The sequence below is a fragment of the Caretta caretta genome, chromosome 7 (assembly GCF_965140235.1).
Source record: "Caretta caretta isolate rCarCar2 chromosome 7, rCarCar1.hap1, whole genome shotgun sequence".
Classification (NCBI taxonomy): Eukaryota; Metazoa; Chordata; order Testudines; family Cheloniidae; genus Caretta; species Caretta caretta.
The window spans coordinates 98,233,739-98,248,241 of NC_134212.1; the positions used below are offsets into that span (position 1 = coordinate 98,233,739).

The following is a 14,503-nucleotide window of genomic DNA, read 5'->3' on the forward strand; positions in this document are numbered from 1 at the left end:
AGCAAAGGTGCTTTTGTTTAAGCTATGTGGAAACAATTGAATAACAACATAGGAACTACCAGACTGGATCAGACCTGAGGCCCATCCAATCCAGGATCCTGTCTTTGACAGTGACCAGCACCAGATGCTTCAGAGACAGGTGCCAGAACTCCATAGGAGGGAGCTGTGGGATGATCTGTCTCATTATGACAGGCTTATTCAATTTGTTAATCAAAAAAACAAAAGTAGTAATTGAATTACCACGAGCCAGATTTTGTTTCACTTGTGTTATTTGAAAAGTACAAAGTACATTTTTAAAGAAAGACGCTTATCAACATATTATGGGCACTCACCTAACTGCCAGCTGCAACCTGTATTTGGCTGCTAAGAACAAACTCTCCAAACTCAGACCCTCCCAAGTGTCAATACATTTCTTTTATTTATAGTTAGCAAATGTTTGCAGCAGAAATAAAGGAACAGAGTTTGCAGAGATAAAGAAAGTGATTCATACAACAACAAATTTTCCTGCATATCTTCAAGGTGAACTGCAAAAGAAAAATCTACCATTTACTTCTCCTTTAGGAGATATAAAGGCATTCTCAGAATGGTTTCTTTTAATCTTCTGCTATTTTTTCTATTGTTATAAATATCAGGTCTTTCTGGACTTATCTATTTTTGATGGAGAGCTCTTTGGAGGACTGAGGGAATATTGATATCACAAGCAAACACTTACTACTTTACCAGTCCTCAGTAAAGGAGTGAGGGGAAAGGTTGATGAGTCTTAGGCCTGTCTGCATTAAGGAATTGATCCCTTCATAGTGGACTGTGTGATAAAACTGGTTTAAGTATTAAGGGGTACATTATGGCCCCTTTGCCATGCTGATTTGTGATCTGACCCGTGCTGTTTTGCTCTTCCTTCTAAAACATTTTAGAACAGCAGTAGATTCTGAACGGCCGCAGGTTCACCGTAGGACTGTACCAAGGGAATTATTTGAATTACCTATGCTATCACCCTACCTACCTTCATCTACGCCAAAACTGAAACAGTTGAGATTGAAACAGCTTTGAAGCCAAACGATACCAATATCTGGCATGCACATCAAGTGTTGGGGGGCACTTCTGGCTGTTGATACAAAGTGCTTTACAAGCATTCTAACAGGAACAAAAACAGTAAATTTCTCTAATTCAGACAATGCTTCACACTGCTAACAGATTTTTCCTTTGCAGTTCACTTCTAATGCAGTTTTTTTTTGTAGGAGAACAGCATTGTGCCTCATCTGTTGTTACCAGATACAGGAGCAGTCTGAATCTATCTGGAAATGTAGGTCTAATATTTGCAAAGTAGTCAAAGCTACAATTTAAGGGCCCACTGAGGATTCCCCGTGGGTGCTTTGGGACTTCTATAGCAATTTCACACCACATCCTTACATGGTCCCTGGGGAAAAGGGACCTGGGCAGGACATCCATAGGCCTGATAATCCCTGGCTGCTGAAATGACCTCACAGCTCCTCTAATTTAAACATTCAAGATATACCGAATTAAACTAGGAGCTGGACCAGCCTCCAGCTGGTTTTAGGATAATGGAAATGCAAAAGTGACATTAATGGTCCCTGGTCCTACACTGAGCACAGCTTAGCCAGACCAGCACATCTGGGTGAATTCCTGTTAATGACAAGAATTAAAAAAAAAGAGGAGGAGAGGGGTTGCCATCACAATAAAGTAATGTTATTAAGTCAAAGAAGTCCATTCAATTCATGATGATGTAGATCCTGATGAAGCTAAAGCTGTTTGGATAATTCTTTGAACAGTTTGTTTCTTTAGAACAGTTGACATATTTGATAGTCAATGGACAGCTTGTGTATCTGGTATTTTATATGCCGAGATGCAACATGAGCACGCTTTGATCTTGGCTTTTAATCCCAAGGAATTCCCACCCCCCACCTCCATTTGCCCCTACAGTGTTTCAGAAAATAAGAATGGACATACTGGATCAGATCAGTGGTCCATCTAGCCCAGTATCCTATCTTCTGAGAGTGGCTGGTGCCAGATTCTTCACTGGAAATGAACAGAATAGGGCAATTACAGAGTGATCCCCTGTCATCCAGGCCCAGCTTCTGGCAGTCAGAGGGTTAGGGACACCCAGAGCATGGGGTAGCATTCTTGACCATCCTGGCTAAGAGTCATTGATGTATCTATCCTCTATTAACTTAATTAATTCTTTTTTGATCCCTGTTATAGTTTTGGCCTTCACAACATCCCCTGACAAAGAATTCCACAGGTTGACTGTGAAGTAGTACTTCCTTATGTTTGTTTTAAATGTGCTATTAATTTCATTGCGTGACCCCTGCTTCTTGTGTTATGTGAAGGGGTAAATAACACTTCCTTATTCACTTTTTCCACACCATTCACGATTTTATAGATCTTGAAGATATTCCATCTTAGTTGTCTCTCCTCAAATGGAAGCTGTTCCATACCTATATTCATTTTTATTCCTTTCACTGTACCTTTTCCAATTCTAAGATATCTTTTTTGAGACAAGGTGACCAGAACTCTATACAGTAATCAAGGTGTGGGCATACCATGGATTTATATAGTGGCATCATGTTCTCTTCTGTGTTATTATCTATCCCTTTCCTAACGGTTCCTAACATACTGTTAGCTTTTTTGACTGCCGCTGCACATTGTGGATAGCTCTCTGAGAACATCTGCTCAATAATAACTCAATCTCCTTCTTAAGTGTTAACAGCTAATTTAGAACCCATCATTTTAGTGGACTTCTTGATGAGTTCTTTTTTTCTTGGAAGTTTCTAATGTTTCTAACTCTTGTAACACTTTCCTGCTTTCCTTTTCTACAGGTATAGGATTGGAAATTTATAAAAATGTATCTGTAAAATGGTGAAGGAAGATTCTATAGAAAAGGAAGCAAGGCTCTTTCTATTTCTAAAAATACAGCATGATGTGATTTTTACCAACAGCTGCTGACTTTCCCAAAGTTCCTCCATTTTCTCATGAAAGATGAGATATAAGGTGCAAGGGTTCCCTACTTTGTAGCCATGGGATATTTAAGTGTCATTGACCATTGATGGGAATAGTAATCATGTGGTCAAACTCTCCCCATGCAATGCTTTCAAAAGGTCTCTCTGAAAATCTAAGATATCTTGTAATCAATTATGACCGGTATTGTCAGTATTCTGTATTGAACTGAAATTTTCCTTGGACTAAAGGAAGACTAAATGTTTGCAGCTAACAGTCCATGAGACGAGTGCAGGAAGTTTGGGTTCTATGAATCACACTCAAGGGAACATAACCACTTGCTGAGAAACAGGCCAAATCTTCTGATCCAATATTTTCCAGTTCTTCAAAACATTTTGATTTGTTCTATTAATAGAAAGGTAGTCAAGACAGCAGCACTTCAGTCTGACAATTGCTCCGATATACACCACATCCTGGAGAGTGCTCAGACGGCGTTCCTGTACTGCTGCCTGCACGGTGAAATGGGAAGATAGTCAACGTGTACGTCGGGCCCTACATGCTCTGCTCCTTGGGGTGTGTTCCAACTGTAGCGAAGTGGGTAAGATGCTACTTGCGGGTGTTCCCAGGGAAATGACAGTGTGTTCCTCCCACTGACTGCCTATTGCACAAGAGAGTGCTTCAGGACTGATTCACCACACATCAGTTCTTCATATAAAGTCTTCACAGACAGCTTACGCTTTCAGCTAATGATTCCTTCCCCCTCCTTCTGCCCCCATCCAACAGAGCAATGACGTTTTGTTTCCTGGGAACTCTCCTTAGGTGAATCTTATCTGCCAGGAGTTTGTATTTTGGACTTTGAATTCACTCAGTGCATATTAGGACTCTCTTGAGGATTTAATCTCTTAAATCTGTAGTATAGGTTCTATCTCCAGTTTGGGGGATATTCTATCCAGAGAACCGAAACCCAAGACAAACCTTTGTTGCTTTTTTTTAGTGCGTGTGTCGAAGCATATTTTACAGCAATAGGCTTGAAAAAAAAGATAGGTCAGACTAGTTCAGAAATGTGCAATACTTTGGATAGTGATGTAATCTGCCTGCCAGAAGACAGGGTAGATATTTTGGTACCTGTCTCTAGCTAGCCAATTGTGCAGATGTCTCACTCAGATGCATTACCATGGGTCTGAATTTGACATAAAGAGAGATTCAGAGAGACTTCTCAATGGCTCAGAGAGTCCTCAGTTGTATCTCTGAGTTCACAGATCTTGTGGCAGTAGTTCTGGTTTTGTTTGAGCATGCAGAGTCAGGCAAAACTTTTCATATGGAAAAACATCCAAGAAGTGAACAACTCACAAGATATATAATTAAAGAATAACAATAAAAAAGGCTCCCAAACCTGAAGTCTTCTTTACTTCATACTTAAGGCTTGTCTACACTTGAAATGCTACAGCAACACAACAGCACTGCTGCAGACGCACTGCTGTAGCACTTCAGCATAGACACTACGTATGCCAGTGGAAGGGGTTCTCCTGTCTGCAAAGGTAGGCCACCTCCCGGAGAGGCAGGAGCTAGGAGGAATTCTTCCAATCAACCTAGCACTGACTACTGGAGAATTTAGCTCAGCTCAGGGCTGTGGATTTTCACAACCTGAGCGACAGAGCTGGGTCAATTTAATTTTCTGGTGTACAACAGCCCTTACTTGGGCAAAATTGATGGACTTCAACTGGAGTTGTGCCTCAGGAAGAACTGAATGAAGAACTGAGGTTACACGTACAGATTTAAAAGAGTTAGTGTTATGGGAGCAGACTCTCAGCTGGTGTAAATTGGCTAGCTCTACTGAAGTCAATGCGAGTCACCAGACTTGTGCAGAGCACTGAAATCAATTGATCTGTGCTGATTTACACTAACTGAAGATCTCACCGATTGTGTTCTGAAAAGGTGGATAATTTTGGTCTAGGGAAAAGGTACAAACTCCAGCTCACAGATGCTGTTAGCTGGCTATCTGAAAGGTGATGCTTAGAGGTCAAGAGGGATAAATAGACTTGGGGGTGGAGAAACCCTCAGCTCCATCTTTTTCTGGCTGTTACTTATCCTGTTATTACAACAAACAGCACAATATAGCAGGGACTGCAAAACACCTTCTTCATATTCTTCTCTGTGTACTGACTGGGAAGAGGTTTTTTGTTCATAGTGGAGTTACTGCAGCAACCGAAATGGCAGTGATACCCTGTCCTCCCACAACACAACAGTGTATGCAGAACACCCATTCACACCACCCAGGTGTGAGATTCAGATCCATTGTGTCTTACTTTCTCCCTGTGCAGTGCCACTGGCTGTCCAACCAAAAGGCAAGCGGAAGGGCAAGTGCTGCTGTTGCTCTGTAGAACACTGGCAACGTGAATTAACAAGAGTTTGTCCTGGCAGCAAGGGAAGGACTGGCTGATCACATTCTCCATTAATTGCACAGCCTTCAAATAAGAGGAAGGGTGGGGTGTTCTTCTCATTTGTTTACTTGCTGTTCAATTCAGCTTCCTTCAGATGCTATTTAAAAAAAAAGAGAGAGAGAGAGAGAGAGAGAGAGACAGAGAGAGAAATGAACTGATTTGTGAAGGTTACATAGCAAGTACCCAATTTCCCTGCCTGAGGTCCCATATGTTCATGTGCTTTATTTCACAGTTACAGCACAGATAAGTCAGCAAGGGGAGCTTAACTGTGTCATTCCTATTAGAGAACTGGATAACTTTGTTTTGCCATTTTAAAACTCTCTTTGAAGAAATACTTTGCGGGCAAATTAAGGGCACAATTCTGCAAGATGCTGATTGTCCCTGGGGAATGAAGCAGCTCAGCACCTCTTAAGACCAGGCCTTACATTTCCCCCTTCTCTAAGACACTGAATGGCATAAAAATGTAATACAATGTAACGGACTTACACTTAGACATTTATATGTGTTGCAAGGCTGCCTGTAACTGCAGCCAGTTTAAATCTCTCAGTAAAATTATAAAATAAGGTTTGAACATTTCCTTTTTCAAATCAGGACATTTGCAAACAATTGATATTTTTACTGCATAAATCTAATTCAACAATCAGATGGCTTGCTTGGCTCTGCGCTGAGAACACATTGTACTATAGGTGAGCTAGGGAACTTTAGCTCACCTTGAATTATCTTCAACAACTGCCCAGCCTAACAGTTGTTCCTGTCTTGTATTCTTCACTTTTAATCAGTAACCTCCCAGTTGTGTTTTGTATGTTGCAGCTTTTTTCTCATACCCTGAGCACAGACAGAAAGGAGAATGATGCTATGAGAACACACGTCTGGCTTTGGTTTTGAAAGTGTCCTCAACCCTGCTTACACATTCAGACCCCCAATTTTGGGCGCTCATGTTTTCTGACATATCTAACCTCAGCGCTGTATGTGAAAATAGCACGTGTGTAGGCACGCTGATCTTGCTATTCTGAATATTTTGGCACCCAAAATGTTCATGTCCAATGTCATCAACATGAAAAATTATAAGTACAGATTTAAAGGCCTGTTCGATAATCTGCCTTGATAAAGTTCTGCTTTCTAAAGTCGCTTATTCTGTGCAAAGTTAATGACCAGCCAGACTGAATTCTTTGCTAATGCCTAAACCCAAACAGCAGGTGTGGATGGCCTCAAGGTTATATTTACCAACATTCAGACTGCAGGAAAAAGCTTTATTTGTGCAATAGGGAGGGAGGGAGTCTTAGGGCTTGTTTACACTACAGACACTACAGTTGTGTCTCTAAGTTAACCTAAATTTTAGATGCAGACCAGCCCTATCTCTAGCTTTTCATGAGGCTTCCCACCTTCCAGGCATATACAAGAACAAAAATCAGTGTTCCCTGACTGCTGAGAATTGTATAACTGGATCAGCCTAATGCTAATGAACATCATCGCAATTTCTTAAGCAAATGCCTTTCAACACCAGTTTCACTTACCCACACTATCCACTTGGGAACCAGGTGGGATGGTTTTTATCTACGGTATTTTTAAGGTGCTAATCACAGTAGGATCTAAGCACAGACATGTCAAAACCATGGTTGTCAAAGCAGTAGTGTACCCTATGAGTCAGAATCAAGTTCAAGGCCAGACACCAAGGCTATGTCTCCTTGAGCCTTTTTTCCCTTAAAAACTTCCACTGTTGCAGCAGGGCTAAATGACATAGTTGGTGGTGAAAACACCTGCTTCGGGTCTTTACGAGCGCTTCCATGGGTACAGGGCTGCTCACTGGTAATAAAGGGTAAAAAATTGCTAGTGTAGGTGACTCCCATCTCAACTGTCAGCCAGTACAGAGCTTCAACAGTAAGGTAAAATACTGAGGACAAAAATTGTCCCAGTGCAGCTCATGATTGGTCCTGAGGGTACAACTTAAATGGTCTTACTCAGATACTTCAATGAAGTCTTGTGCCTGCTTACAGGTTTTGATTCCACTCATAGGGACCTGGAGCTGTTTGTTGAGGTTTTGAGAGTATACAAGGCAGGTTGGGTTACCTCAAACTGCCTGTGGTGTTTCTGTGACACCTCAGTTTGCTTGCATACTCACAGAAAAGCATGTGAATAAGTTTATTTGTGAATAGCCTCATTGTCATATGCATACGTGTTAGCAGGATTGTGCCTCTAGGTAGGGATGGGTGTAAATACCGTAAGCCTCCAGGATTCAGATAAGTTACATACCTTATCTAAGTTACATCCATACCTTTTGCATCTGCTGGAGTCATGTAAGAAAAGGCTTCCTCCTTCCCAGATGTCCAGTGGTTCCAGGCAGGATGCAAACACCATGAGAACAGTCTTTCTTGCAATAATGTGCTATTTCTGATTGAACCTAGATAGTCAGAGACATGTGAAAATGAAAAACAAAGGCTAAAACCAGTATTCTAGCCTCTTTAGACCTCAAAACAAAATTTGGGGGGCAGCCCATTTTAACTCTTTAAAAAAATCAAAAAGCCACTCAAGGGTTAAAAGAAAACACAACAAAGCCACAGTACATAGTGTGCAGGTGTTTGTTATGGTGACATTTCAACAAGGAAATCCTTTTCACTCTGTAGTGCAGGAAACAGGCCTCCTGCAGAATAAGCAAATGAAATGAATACAGACAGAATATTTCACAACAGGGATATGTTTTTCTTTCTCTTTAAGGGCTCATCAGCCTAGTGCAGTGGGAGATGCCCATGGCTGAAATGAGACACTTACCAGCATGATTTATTCTGTGTGGAGTAAAATTATAAAGAGTTGTGCCTTAATGCATTAGCTCTGTAATGAGTTTTACTGAAGCATTATTAACTTGCAGGATAATCACAATTCTGACCACATCATTGTCTACTTCACACGTTTTGGCCTGGAAGAAAAGCTCAGTCCCTCAAAGGTTCAGTTACAGATGTTGCCAATAACAATACGGATTGTTCTCTCTGGCATTTCTCCCCCCCCCCCCTCCCCCGATACTGTGTGATGTGTTTGCATAACTGAAGCTATGGCACCGGTCTTTGTTACTGAAATCATTAGCTATTTTCCTTAGAAATGAGTCCTCTATGAATCATGAGGTATGGCTAATAAGCTTGGCAGCAATAATGCTCTGCACAATTGCCTTTATCATTCTGCTATATGCAGTGTAAGTTGTAGCCATGACAGTCCCAGTATGTTAGAGAGACAATGTGGGTGAAGTAATATATTTTACTGGACCAGCTGCTGACTTTCCCATCTTCACCCTCACCTTGTGACATATATTTAATATTATGTTTCCCCGTGCTATAAAATGTTGCCCCAAACAGCTGATTCCAAAGGCATTTGTACTGAAAGGCCTTTTTTTCCAGGCAGTTTTTGCATTCACTTCATAAATACTGACATGAAGAAGCCAATGATTTACAAGAATTTAGGGGTTGACATATGGAACAGAAAACTGGTTCATCTAGGCCCAGATTTAGATCTCACTTACAGTGGTGTAAACTAGGCGCTATTCCACTGAAGCCAATGGACTTACATCAGTGTTGAACCAGTGTAAACAAGATTGGAATTTGGCCCCTTGTTTGATGTCCTGTCTTCAACAATGGCCCGTGCCAGATGTCTTAAAAGAAGGTGTAAGATCCTACACAACACCTAACAGGGCATTACTATGACATGGAAGAATTTTCTTCCTGATGACTCTGGGGAACCAGCATGTGCCCTGAACCAGGAGGGTTGGTAGCAATGATCATTATTATTTTAGCTAGTATAACTGCAGATGCCATTCTTTTCCTATAAATGTTTAATCCTTTCTTGTGAAGTACTAAGTCACGTGTAAGCCATTCAAACACAACCACAAACCTCCATTTGTATTGCTATAAGGCATAGTAACTAGTCTAAGGCATACTGACTAGTCTGTTAGTACGCCTTGGAGAGGACAGTTGAAGGAGCTAATATTAAATTCCCAGGAAATAATCATCTTCTCACACAGTTACTTTAGAAATTCTGCATTATGAATAGAGCTGATCAGACTCTACATTGCAAATAAACCACAATACAAATATATTCCTTTTTCTGTTTGTGAATCATTGCCAGATCAAGTCTGTAGTTACTATACATAAATATGAACCAAATAACGTGATGAACAATTTTCACACTATAGGTTGTTCATGAACTGTTCATTTACACTATTTGCTGTTCATTGTCAATGGTCTATGAGCAGTCACCTAAGTGCTGAGAATATGGCAATGTTTCTGGACTAGTGGATAAGACAATGGGAGTTAAGAGACTGAGTTCTATTCCTCACTCCTCCACTGATCTGCTTGGACAAACCACTTCACTTTTTGTGCCTCAGTTTCCCAATATTTACTATCTGTTGTAAAGCACTTTGAGATCTACAGGTGAAAAATGTTATATAAGAGCAAAGTATTCTTCTTTTCTGTGCTGTGTAAATGTAACGTTGAACCTCCAACTAACACATGACAAATAATGAATGGAGATGGCAGGAAAATGGAATTTTCATCCTGGGGAAAATTCCATCATTTTGACATTTGTTTTTCTCTCAGATCATGATGAAAAGAAGAAATACTGAAAAGTTCCCAAACGTTTCAATTAAGAAATGTCTAAACAAACAATTTTGACATTTTGAAACAGAATAAAATACAAAATGTTGATTTGGAACAAAATGTTTCATTTCAAAATGTTGCTTCTTGGAATATAAAAATTTAGTAAGCACTATATTTTCCAGTGAAAACACTTTACAATGGAAAATTTACAACAAGTTTTAATAATGAATAAAGGACAGCAAACAGACAATCTGGTTTATTCGTAAATATCCTATCTGCATATGAAGAAAGGCCATTTCTTATACATTTTTGTAAACAAAAACACATTCAGAAGAACAGGTTTGAGAGTAGCAGCCGTGTTAGTCTGTATCCGGAAAAAGAACAGGAGTACTTGTGGCACCTTAGAGACGAACACATTTATTTGAGCATAAGCTTTCGTGAGTGACAGCTCATTTCATCACTTCATTCAGAAAAAGTTAATTATGAAGACTTATGAAGGTTATCAAACCAAAACCTATTTGGAATTCAAATGGATGTTCACAAATACTGTTTGTTCCGTATCTGATCAGCTCTTATTGTGAACTTAAGCGGAAATGATCATGAACACCTGAAACTGGTGGTTCATAATAACCCCAGGATGCTAAACATTGATGCACTTGTTGACAAACGACTGCACTCCAGTTACCAGACTAGCAGACTTTCAAGTTCTCTGTCTCACCTTTCCAGAAAAAAGGAGGTGCTAAACGGTTTTAACGAGCTTCAGCTGTTAAAGACTCTTCTGTCTTGCAGCTCTTGCTGAGGGAAGGGGGAAAATAATGGAGTGGAGGGTGGGACTGAGAGAGATCTGAGTGTGCAATGTGTGTTGTGCAAAAGGTAGGAGGAGGAGAGGATTATATGTTCAAAATAAGAGACATATGCAGCAACAGGTCAAGATTAATGCACCTTCCCCTCGGTGATTAAGAAAGTCCCCAAAATGGAGGACCTCCTGAACCAAAACCCTTCAGTCAAACATCCCACATTTAGGATAGATCCCATAGGTAGTGGGTTTAGACCTCTGAGGTAGGTGCCTTTACATTTTGGAAACCTTTACTCAACTTCATGTGTTTTGCTTGTGAATGTATCTGGGCTCCAGCAGCTGCTACTTCACACTGGAAGCACGTGGTGCTGTTTGCCCAGCATGTTTAAAATATTTGGTGCTTTGTAAATAGTAAAAAGGTTTTAACAAAACGTTTAATGGGTGGGTTATAGGTAGGGTGTCTGCTTTTGGGTTTTAACTGATAAACAAACACCCCCAATTAATCAATAAATAAAAATGAAATTGGTGTTTATCCAATAAACACTGGAGAAAGAATGAGAATGGTTACTCAATTTGTGTTGACTTCACCCCTTTCCCAGACCAGTTTGTTTATATGAGCAATGTCTCTGCTCCCGAACTTGAATCTAGGGGCTTGTTGACATGGAGCAATAATAAGTAGTACAGGGGTGTAATTTTTAAAGCACACTAACATATGGGCTGTCTCTTTAGCATGACCACAATCCATGGTACCTCGGGGTTACCCTTGAATGGACACTGAGCTATTGCCAACACCATGACAACACCAAAAAGAAGATAAAGACAAGGGTTATCACGCAGAAGATTGCTGACACATCCTGGGGACGTGATGCATGCATGCTTTGATCGTCTGTCCAAGCCCTGGCCTTGTCAACAGTGGAGCATTGCACACCAGTTTGGTGCAACAGCTCCCACACCAATCTCATTGACACTGGAATCAATGCTACTCTCTGGATTGTTAGCGGTTCTCTTGGGTCTATGCCAATACTGTAGATTTCAGTTTTGGTGGGCATCACACCAGCCAACATCATCAGGTGAGATACTGCTGTGGTCCAGGAGTACAACAAAATCCTGGCTGCCTGCAGATACACCAAGATCTCAACTCAGGGCCACCCTCCTGACTCAAATCCAGGAAGCCTTTCTGGATGCACCCGTCAATGCTACAGGCCAACAGAAAGGACACCAGCACTCACTGGCTTGAATTGCGGGCTGCTCATGACATCCCAAACAAAGACCTGATTAAAGAGCCAATGAAAGAATTCCTGGGATTCTGCCTTTCCCATAGGCAGTGGATTGTACTCAACCACGTTTGGACAATGCACAGAAGGCGTGGGAATCTCCTCCACAAATGGAAATTCAAAGACTCATCGAATTGTGACTGTGGTGAGGTACAAGCCATGCAACATAACATGGACAAGTGTCCTGTTCATGCTACAGTGGTGGCACAAGGGGGAATCCACCTAGCTACCCCAGAAGCATTAGAATAGCTTTTGACTCTCAAGATTCAATTATAATCCAGCCTATTGTTTTTAAAATGTCATACAAAAGACAATGACTAACACGTTGTACATTGGTTGGTTCGTGTAGACCCTGCTGGTGTGCACTAAAGGTTGCCTAGTGTACTATAACGTAGTGCAGTTTGAAACAGTATTGTGTGTACACACAAAGAGAAAGCCCTGAAACACGCTGGTGTTAACATAGAACTCAAAAATTGCTAAAAATACACACTCCCCCAATGAAATTAATGTCCCCCCAAAACACAAGCCCCAGCTGTAGAGTTTTTATAGAAGTAATATAGAAGCATTGACTGCCAGATGCAAACATCCTCAACAGCTGGTGATAGAATGTTAGACAAGGAAGACTGAGTTACTACAGAGAATTCGTTCCCAAGTGTATGGCTGTTTGGTCTCGCCAACGTGTTCAGGGTCTAACTGACTGCCATATGTGGAGTGGAGAAGGAATTTTCCTCAGGTCAGATTGGCAGAGACCCTAGGGGGTTTCGCCTTTCTCTGCAGCATGGGGCATGAGTCACTTGCAGACTTCAACTAGAGTAAATGGTGGATTCTCTGTAACTTGAAGTTTTTCAGTAACTCAGCCAGAAGTTATACGTTTTTTACAGGAGTGGGTGGGTGAGGTTCTGTGGCCTGAAATGTGCAGGTCAGATTAGATTATCATGATGGCCCCTTCTGTTTTTAAATTCTATGAGTTTATAAGGTGAATTTATAGATAAACTAGCAGTGATGCCCATCCTGGAATGCTTAATTTCACAGTGTATAGGCAGATAGGTTCGTGTCTTTAAGGGCCCTGGCTCCATGTACAGTGGTTGCACACTCACTCTCTTCTTGTAGTTTACTGTTTATTTTATTTTTTTCTGTGCATTTTTTCTCTTTTTAATGTTTTTATTCTTTTTTGCTCTCCCTATCCTAGTATTCCCTCTACTCTACCCCTCCCCATCTACTGCTGGATCTCTACCCCTCCAGGCACCCAAGTATGACAGCTTCTAATACTAACATGTATAGTACGGCAAAGAAAGGAGAAACTGCAACCAGATTCAAAGAGATTGTATGAGTAACTAGGGGCCTTACCCAACTGCTCTTACACATGTGAGAGCTCCATTGAATAAGGGACTGCTCATGTGAATCAGTGATACAGAATCAGGTCCTGGATTAGCAGATGGAACCGGAAGATCAGTATCAACAAGTGTAAATAAGTTAGTCTTGGAGTTAGGTTATTGTGGAAAACTCATCTAGCCAGAGTGTGGCAGCACAAAGAGATAAGATGCTAAATTTCATTAACAGTGGGGCAGGACATTAGTGCATAGACAAGCTATTGCCTGGAAGTCAGTGCTGGACAGGAAAGCAAAAGAGAAGCCAGATTTGCAAAAGAAGTTATAACGGAAACTGGGCATATTCTTATTAATAGAAAGGAGGCTTTGAGGTTGAAGTTTTCAAAATGTGAATCTGTTATATTCATTTTGCTATTTTGGTTAAGGAACGAAAGTGCTTTAAAACAAACAACGAAACTGTACTCTCTCCTAGAGATGTGAAGCATATAATTACTGTACCAGTGTTACAGATGCGCAGATACACAGAAGTTAAGAGACTTGCTCAAGGTCACTCAGAGCCAGAGTCTGGTGAATCCTGATCTTGATATGTTGTGTCAGCATCATCAATAACAACTCTGCTCACACTTCTGGCTTGGCAGACAAGTAGCAGGAGGGATCTTGCTGTATGGACGAGTGATTGATTTACTCCTTTGCCCCTCTTAGGCCAGCCATTCAGCTCAGGGAGCTCATGCCAGCAATGCAGGTTGAGGGAGAAAACCAGAATAAACAGATTGTCATAGATTCTGACTCGCCATCCTAGATGAGAGAGGGGAAGTGGTAATTCAGGTTTCAGCCTTATGTCGCCCTCCAAGAATTGTGCTGATACTCTTCAACAAAGCAAGGGGAGTGAAGATATAACATCCCTGCTATTTCAACTATCAAAGCAAGCAGAACAGCGATGCAGTCTTAATGCGCCCTAACCCCCAGCGAGGTGCAAACGTAAACATGTTGAGTGTTCATCACAGTTGATCTTTAACAATAGGCAAAAGGCTTTCAAACAAAACAAAAAGAAAAGGAGTACTTGTGGCACCTTAGAGACTAACCAATTTATTTGAGCATGAGCTTTCGTGAGCTACAGCTCACTTCATCGGATGCA

At 41.0% G+C, this 14,503-nt stretch overlaps 1 long non-coding RNA gene across 2 annotated transcripts in view; it reads right to left on the reverse strand.

Moving 5' to 3' along the window:
- Positions 1-394: 394 nt before the first annotated feature.
- The window catches only part of LOC125640342 (uncharacterized), a 77,586-nt gene continuing 63,477 nt past the window's right edge, over positions 395-14,503 (reverse strand). For both annotated transcript variants that reach the window (XR_012669404.1, XR_007357768.2), the window contains 3 exons: positions 7,666-7,791; positions 6,104-6,218; positions 395-5,490 (listed from right to left, as the gene is read on the reverse strand). This is a non-coding gene — a long non-coding RNA (uncharacterized LOC125640342). The remainder of the gene's footprint in view (positions 5,491-6,103; positions 6,219-7,665; positions 7,792-14,503) is intronic.